The 8962-nt window shown below is 51.6% G+C and overlaps 1 pseudogene; it reads left to right on the top strand.

The window, feature by feature from the left end:
* The first annotated feature begins 5815 nt into the window (after nt 1-5815).
* On the top strand, nt 5816-7382 carry LOC114700009 (annotated as a pseudogene).
* The last annotated feature ends 1580 nt before the right edge of the window (nt 7383-8962 follow it).

The following is an 8962-nucleotide window of genomic DNA, read 5'->3' as shown; positions in this document are numbered from 1 at the left end:
TGACCAGTGTCTGGTCCTCTCTGAGCTCCAGTGTCTTTCTCTGTAAAACAGTCAATCACATCTTTCCCTAAACCTGGTTATAGGCATTCAAACAAATACCCACAATGCATCCCTGCCCTGCTTGCCATGGGCTGGAAGGGCTGTGCCAGCACCAACAATCAGTACGGGAGTACAAGAAGAGGTGCTGGCCATACCAAGAAGGTGGCACCAAAAGAAAGAATCATTGGAGTCTTCTGGGCCCCCAAATGATGGTGGGGGGATGTGACTGCAGAATAGGGTGCACGGCGCGTTAGGAGCCCTTCTTTTCTGTTTTTGAGTTTCAGTACTTAACTGTTGGATGCTTCATGTACAATAAATTGCATTGCTTAAAATGTCAAATTTGAGATGTTTTGATGTAGGTATATACCTGCAAAACTGTCAACACACTCAAGATAATAAGCATAGCCATCACCCCCCAAAGAAATCCCTTCGCAAGTCCATCTCCCACTCCCATCCCCGCACTTCGTCCATGCAGCTACTGACCTGCTTCCTCTCTTTACAGACCACGGTGTTTGTATCTTCTAGAATGCTATATAAAATGGAGGAGCTGCACAATGATTCTGACACTTCGTGTGATTATTCAGTATTTATCTACACAACCCCTTCTTTTAATGACTAGAGTTACTTGCCTCTCTCTGCAGTGGTCACCACAGCCTTTCCCTAAAGGCAGGGCCTGGCTCCCAAGCAGGATACTAAACAAAAAGGGAAAGGAGAAGTCACTGGGGACAAGTATCGGAGGGGGGAATGTCAGTGTCTCACCAAGGAAAAGGAGCAAGGGACCTCACTGGTTGTTCCTTTGGACCAGAACTAAGAACTGGAGATCTGGCCTTAATTTACCAGTGAAACTGGTTAGCTGTCCTCTCCTCCCGTCCAGTTTAGTCCTGACCACATTGCAAAGGGCTTTGCTCCTGTTGGACAGATTAGGAGTCTGAAGCGCAAAGCTTTTTGATAATTGCTCAGTTCTTACGGCTAACAAGTGCCTACATGGAGAAGCAGACCATGTTCTTTCCTGCTATTTCATCCCCAGCCCTGATACCGTCAAATGTACCCAGAGAAATAGTTTTCAGGGTGAGGGCTCTTGGTGTAGCCTTTTCTTGTCTTTTCCTTCATTAGTTGATTTTTTTTCCATTCCATTCACACTTAGTCAGACTTTAAAGGGAAGGGAGAAAGTGACATGCCATGTGAGGAGACAACAGCAGGGCCAGAGGAACTTCCCAAAGGGAAATGAAATTCAGACATCCTTGACACACACACACACACACACACACACACACACACACACACACACTGGGGAATCAGGATCCCAAGACCCCTGGAGTCACAAAGATCTGATTCAAGACCTAGAGCCACCACTTCTTGACGTCAATGAAGGTCAATTCCCCCTCTCTCAGCCTCTATTGCCTTTCCAGTGAATGGTGCTGACAGACAGACAAGTCAGAAGACTATGAGGACTGAGTGATGTGCTGGGTCACGGGTCCTTAGCATAGCCCCTGAACACGGTGAGCACAAGCCACCAGTTAAGATTATTATTAATTCTCCACAAGGGTGTTTGCTATCCACACCTTTTGTTCTACAAGTAAGGCAATGAAGATGTATACACACCTCCAGTGGTCATAAGCATGACAAATAGGAGAACAGAGACCCTTGGGAATCATCCAGAAGGAGTACATAGCAGGCATTGGAGGATGTTTTTGCTGAAAAGCTGAGACCGTGGGAAGCAGGAAGAACAGGAAACACAGACCAGTGGTTTGTACAAAGAGAAACACAAAGCTAGGAGGAGAGTGGGCAGAACATTACAAATCATTGTTTATTAAGTGATTGTTGGATGCTAAACTCTTCGTATGCAATTTAACACTAACAGGCTGCCACTTCTGTAGTAAAATTTACTTATCCAATAACTGGCCGAGATTACAGTTTGAGTTTGGCAGGCAAAACACCCAGGCCAGACTCTGGATCCTTCATGGACAGCCCATCTTCACGGCCCACCTTCCAGGAATCAGAAGCTGAACTGGTACAGTCTAGCAGTCATCAGTTTCCCTCTCCGCCCTCTCAGGTACTCCTGCAGCTCTAGGTAGGGTTGCAATTTTCAACCCCACTCTACAGACGACCCACTGGGGAATGGCTGCATCCCTCAGAACCTTCCCTTGCAGGGAAGCAGGCTTTCAGACACTCTCCTAGAGAGGGTTGTCTTAGCAGAGAGAGCCCAGGAAGAGTCTTTCCCAAACTAGAGCCCTCTGAACATCAGAGCTCTGTGACCCATCTCAGTGTGTCCCTCTGTGGGTCGTCTATGCAGGTAGTTCCGACAGGGTCTGCAGAACTCAACTAGTGAAGCTTGGAGCTTTTGCAGGGCTTTCAAGCCGACCTGGACCCCTAAAGCACTCCCATCCCCAGCTAAACCAAGGACTTCCTACACAAATTCTTCGGAGACAGAGGGTATCCTATTCTATCCACCCCAGGGTACGAGAGCTACACCCCCAAATTCAGATCACAACGTGGACCAGCTAGTGTTGTCAGATCTATGAGAGGGCATCTGTGAGGAGCCGGCTGTTCCCAAGGCAGCTGTGTGTCCCCTAGCCTTCTCTGTCCAGAGCCCTAGGGAAAGGAAGTCAGAAAGGCAAGTGGCCAAGTGGCCGGCCCTCAGTTCGGTTGTTCCTGCGGTTCTCCAACCCCCACCCGGTGGGGGGCAAAGACAGCTCTGAGTTTCTGCACGCTGCAGCCAGGCCCGCACCTGCTGCATTGCCCTGAGAAGCCAACGCTGTGCTGGGTAAGAACAAGGTGGGGCTCAGAGCTACAGGAGAGGACGCAGGAGAAGGCCAGAGAGGGGCCTGGGGTCTGCAGATCCTGTCTGGCAGCATCTTAATAATAGCAACACATCTCCCGTGGGGCTGGATCCCGCCTCGGGCCTGGGATAGTTCGTATTGATCGGTTCATCTTGCCTACTTCATTATGTTGGCAAGAACCTCTCAGGAGCTCCTCAACTTCTCTGCCCTCTCCACTTCTCCCGGCCCAGCAGCAGCCAGCTGAGCTCTGCACCGAGTTCTGGTGGGTAACCTACGTTCTGCCCAAGAATGGGGTGTTTTCTTGTGGTGAGGGTCGGGGACACGGGAGTCTTTCTAACCCGGTGGCCAGCTCGGTGGCGGCGGCGAGCGGCACAGCTCGCGGCTCTGGCCCCCGCCGGCCCCTTTAATTCGAGTTCGCTGCGGGGCCAGGTGCGGGCGCTGCGTGGCGCGGTGCGGCGCCGGTGCGGCTGCGGGCGGCGGCCGGGCGCTCCGTACGCGCCGCCCGCGGGACTGCAGAGTCTGCTCCCGGCTGGCCGCCCGCACCCCGCCGCCACCACCGCCACCCGCCCGCTGCCCGGGTTCTGCCGGCCTGGATGTCACCCAGGAACATGGAGGCTCGGTAACCCATCCGCAAGGGTAAATCAGTGTCCGGCTTTCCGCGCGTGCTGCCATCCCTGCCCGGCTGCAGCGCCCAGAGGGGCCTGCAGGGCACATCGGTAGTCTGGGCGGGCGAGCTGGTGTCGACCCCTGCTGTCGACCTGGAGGGTTATGGACCCGCGCCGGCCGCGGCGGGGGTGGAGGGTGGGGAGGGGGAATTTGCCCCTTCAGAAGAGTGCATGGAATGGGCTCGGGGACCCTGTGGTCTGTGCATGACATAGGGCGGAGGGCGCAGATTGGAGGTGGCGGGTGATGGAAGTGCAGCTGACTGCATAGCCATGTCTGGTAAATAGTGGGTGGGTAGGACTCGAGTCACTTGGGTCCTCCTGGTTGCATTTGCCTCTCGGCAGTAGAGTAAAATAAGCTTCTCTGCAGTCGCTGCTTTTCCGCCTGGCCCGGGTGGTGGGCTGCCGCAGAGCCCCCTTGCCTAAGAGGAAGCTAGAACTGGGGCGGCTGCTGGCGAAGCCTGCTCTGCACCCTCAGACTTGAGAGGCCCCTGTGTTTTCAGGTGGAGACGAGCCTCGGTGGTCCCTGAGCTGGACCTGGCAGGCACCAGCTAGGCTGTCCTCGGGCCCACAGCGGGAGCCCACCGCACTGCGCCAGGAAGGGGTTAAGGTGGCACGCTCCAGCCGGCCGACGGCTGCAGGCTCTGGCCAGCCGCGCGGGTTCCGGCGGGAGCGCGCCCGGCGGAATCCCGGACCGGAGCCCGGGGCGATGGGAGAGGGCCCAGACCCCTCCCGGCCCTGGGGCCGGCGGAGATTGGGTCGGCGGGGGCCAGCCCGGAAGCCAGCTTCCTCTAGGCTCCCCCTCTCGCGTGAAGCCAATCCTCCTCGCAGCCCAAACAGCTTGAGCGTTTGTTCTGTGCTTCCCTGCGAGATGTGAGGGATTTTCTCTTGGGAAGAAATCAGTGGTCGAGTGCCTGCCCAGCTCAAATGCCACCTCAACACAGAGCAAGGCCTGAGGCCCAGGGATCCCGGAGGAGAGTAAGTTCAGCGACCCCGGCTCTCCAGCATTCTACAGAGGCGATCTGGCTGTGTGCAGGGGTCTCTCTACTGGGTAGGCGTGTGTGTTGGAGGAGGAAGGATTGCTTCTTCAACCGGGACACGGCTAAGGTCAGAGGGGAAAACCCTCCCTTTGGGAGATAGGTGTTCTAACACCGGGATAGAGAAAGCTGGATCGTTCTGGGTGGCCGCAGAGGACTGGGAGGAGAAAGGGCTTCAAGCTAATAGGAAGAAAGGCTTACCAGGAGAGGCTAGGAGGGTCCATGGGAGTTCTCGGCCACTACCATCATGAAAAGTAGGGCATGGGGGATTGCCACTTGCAGAGAGGGGATCTGCCAGAGTCCTTCTAAGTCTTGGTTCCCGCTGCCTGAAAGCCCTGGGTTCCACCTTGCTGCTGTGTTTTGCAGGCAACCCTCAACACCTCCTGAGGACAGCCAGGAGGACTCTGTTTTTGCTGAGCTGGGCGTCTTACCTCCTTCCTCCAAAGGCTTCAGACCCAGGCTTCACTCTTCTCGAGTCCTGAATGCCCCTGGCCAAGCATCAAACTGTTCCTCCTCCAGCCCTATCCAGTCCTAGAGCACACCTCCAGGACCTGGAGCCTGCCCTCCTGCTCAGAAATGACTCACCATTATTTCCAGCTCAAGTGAGGAAGATGTGATGGGAGTTGAGCTGCCTATTTGTGTAGCTAGGATTCCTGCCTGTGGCATCTGATCTGCTCTTCAAGGAAAAGCACCTCAGGCTCCTGCCTGGACAGGTAAATCAATCAATCAATAACAGACAACTAGAGTCATTGGGGGTGGTATCAGGGACCCTGGTTACCCAGGCCCCAAACACCTTCCCATGAGTACCTCTTGTGATGCAGGTGTGGTGAAACATTAGCGCTGGTGCCTTGGCCGAGGGTTCCCTCCTCACCTCCTCCTATGGAGCTGTGTCCCAGGATGCTGTGTAGTACACAGGAGCCTGTCTCAGCCACCTGCCTCCAGTGCAGGCCACTCCTATAATTGAAAGATTGTTTCCTGAACCCTACTGATTCCCTAGACAAATTACAAGGTGAAAGTAGCTTTCAGTGCAGGGGCAATGTATGGTTTGTGTTTCTGAGCTCTTGGCTGAGAGATGCGGGACATCAAGTACAGCTCATATCAGGTTGCCAGTGACTGGTGGTCTCATGTCTTTACCTGCCTCTGTCTTTCAGCCAAGCGAGGCTGTGTCTCCAGCTCTCAGAGGGCTCTGGGCCTCTCCTGAAGGAGCACAGACTAATGCTTCTGAGTTTCTTGGGGCCCAGTGACCAGCACCCTCAGCCCCTGCTGCAAGCAGCTGGAAGGCATAGAGTAAAGTACTCTCCTCAGCCCAATTATGACAGTGGCTACCGGAGACCCAGTGGATGAGGCTGCTGCCTCCCTGGGCACCCACAGGACACCTATGACCCAGAGGCAGACCACGAGTGCTGTGAGAGGGTGGTGATCAACATCTCAGGCCTGCGGTTTGAGACTCAGCTAAAGACCCTAGCCCAGTTTCCAGAGACCCTTTTAGGGGACCCCAAGAAGCGGATGAGGTACTTCGATCCCCCTGCGAAATGAGTACTTTTTTGATCGCAACCGGCCTAGCTTTGATGCCATTTTGTACTACTACCAGTCTGGAGGCAGGTTGAGGCGACCTGTGAATGTGCCCTTAGATATATTCTCTGAAGAAATCCGGTTTTATGAGCTAGGAGAAGAAGCAATGGAGATGTTTCGGGAGGATGAAGGCTACATCAAGGAAGAAGAGCGTCCTTCTGCCCGAAAATGAGTTTCAGAGACAGGGTGTGGCTTCTCTTTGAATACCCTGAGAGCTCGGGGCCTGCCAGGATTATAGCCATTGTATCCGTCATGGTTATTCTGATCTCAATCGTCAGCTTCTGTCTGGAAACCTTGCCCATCTTCCGGGATGAGAATGAGGACATGCATGGTGGTGGGGGTGACCTTCCACACCTACTCCAACAGCACCATCGGGTACCAGCAGTCCACCTCCTTCACTGACCCTTTCTTCATTGTAGAGACTCTCTGCATCATCTGGTTCTCCTTTGAGTTTCTGGTGAGATTCTTTGCCTGTCCCAGCAAAGCTGGCTTCTTCACCAACATTATGAACATCATTGACATTGTGGCTATCATTCCTTACTTTATACCCTGGGGACAGAGTTAGCTGAGAAGCCAGAGGACGCCCAGCAAGGCCAGCAGGCCATGTCATTGGCCATTCTCCGTGTCATCCGGTTTGGTAAGAGTCTTTAGGATTTTCAAGTTGTCCAGACACTCCAAAGGCCTGCAGATTCTAGGTCAGACCCTCAAAGCCAGCATGAGGGAATTGGCCTCTTGATCTTCTTCCTCTTCATTGGGGTCATCCTCTTCTCTAGTGCTGTCTATTTTTGCAGAAGCTGATGAGCGAGATTCCCAATTCCCCCAGCATCCCGGATGCTTTCTGGTGGCAGTTGTCTCCATGACAACTGTAGGCTATGGAGACATGGTTTCCAACTACCATTGGGGGAAAGATAGTGGGTTCCCTGTGTGCAATTGCAGGTGTATTAACCATTGCCTTACCAGTCCCTGTCATAGTGTCTAATTTCAACTACTTCTACCATCGGGAGACAGAGGGAGAGGAGCAGGCCCCAGTACTTGCAAGTGACAAGCTGTCCAAAGATCCCGTCCTCCCCTGACCTAAAGAAAAGTAGAAGTGCCTCTACCATAAGTAAGTCTGATTACATGGAGATACAGGAGGGAGTAAACAACAGTAATGAGGACTTTAAGAGAGGAGAACTTAAAAACAGCCAACTGTACACTGGCTAACACAAACTATGTGAATATTACCAAAATGTTAACTGATGTCTGATGAAACCTATTAATGTACTCACAGCTCAACAGGACTAATGCAGATGTTGCATTAATAGCCTGCATTGTAGTCAGTGTTCTAAAGTGTGCATCTGGTTCTGCATGGAAAGCAATAGTTGTGCAAGTGACTTTTGACCTTTTGATTTTTTGATTTAGAACACAGAATTATTTATCATGGCTTTCAAGAAATCTTCATCACTGACTTACAGGTTTCTAGAGATGGGAGTCACCTATGGAGCCAGCCTCTCAGATTGACACAATGCGGCCACCTCATAGTCTACACACAATCCATCATATCAGCACCATCCTGACTTCCTAACTAAATGCAAACACAACTGGCAGGTGCATTCTCCCTGCCGCACCCTACCACCCCACTTCAGCCCACCTACCCCTTCACAGGGAACAACCATCAGGGCTTAGTTTGAAAGTTCTGGTGACTACTCCAAAGGTCAGTCCATTTTTGCATTGAAAAGAACACACAGTCCTGTGTGTTGGAATTGCTTTCTGTTGTCACAGGCTGGGGTTCGTGAATTGCAGTGCCAACTAGATGCTCCGGAGGCTTATGTTTCGTAAACGGAAAATGCTGCATTCTGCTTTTTCTCTGCAGTGTCGATGTGAGGAAGCCCCGGGGGGGGGGGGGTGCGGGGAGGGACAGTAATATGACCAAATATGAGTTGTCAAGTTTTACATTTGTTCCCTTAGGCCTATGGAGAGAAGCTACCTAATTCAGGGACTTCTCAGCTTCAGATACCATTTTGCAAGCTTCAGGGTCACAGAACATGTTGATTTCTTCTTTCACTCTGGAGTTTGCAGACATCTGCTTTCCTGATGGTGTGCCCAGCTCCACTACACTGCAGTGGAGGTATACCAGTCATGCAATAGAGCTGCATGGGTGTTCACTGCCATGAATCTCAATATTTTAAAACACAGGAGATAACCTATTTTCCTAGTAGCCTATACAGTATTCATACGTAGAGTATTAATAGCCTTGGGATGGTATTGAACTAGGGTTTTTTTCCCCATCAGAAGGCAAAAAGCCCTCCATCAGGAAAAGCAAATAGACTATTTGGAATGGGGAACCAAAAACTTCTGGCTGGCCCTCCAGCCCACCCATCTCTCTTCTTTCAATGAGAGCAAAGACCCTGCCACACCAGGAGAAATGAACAGAAAAACTCAGAGTCTAAACACTCATATGGCTGAACCTTAGGAATTGAATTAATCTAGTCATGCGGCATGACTACAAAGCTTACCAGGGCATTGATCCTGAGGACAGGCAGATCTGTGGGTTCAATGTATATAAATATATATTAGCTATCTATCTTTCTCTCTCATGTGTTCCTCTAGTAAGCTATAGAAAAATTGCATTTGAACATTGTATAAGCTTATGCAATATTTTGACACAGGGCAATTTATGCATGTGTTTGACTATGTGCACTAGAATATATATATATACAAACACAAGTGTGTGTATATGTATGTTATATACACACACACACACAACATATATATATATTCATTCTCTGGAGTTCAGATTCAGGAGCAAATCCATTGCTTGGTGGTTGGTTGTATAAGAAGCCCAATGGGTATGGTAAAACCCACTGGACCTGGGTTTGCTGTCATTGCCTCA

Source organism: Peromyscus leucopus, unplaced genomic scaffold, assembly GCF_004664715.2.
Source record: "Peromyscus leucopus breed LL Stock unplaced genomic scaffold, UCI_PerLeu_2.1 scaffold_449, whole genome shotgun sequence".
In the NCBI taxonomy this organism is placed as follows: domain Eukaryota; kingdom Metazoa; phylum Chordata; class Mammalia; order Rodentia; family Cricetidae; genus Peromyscus; species Peromyscus leucopus.
Note: the sequence above shows the minus strand (reverse complement) of the source record. Positions and strands in the feature narration are given on the sequence as shown.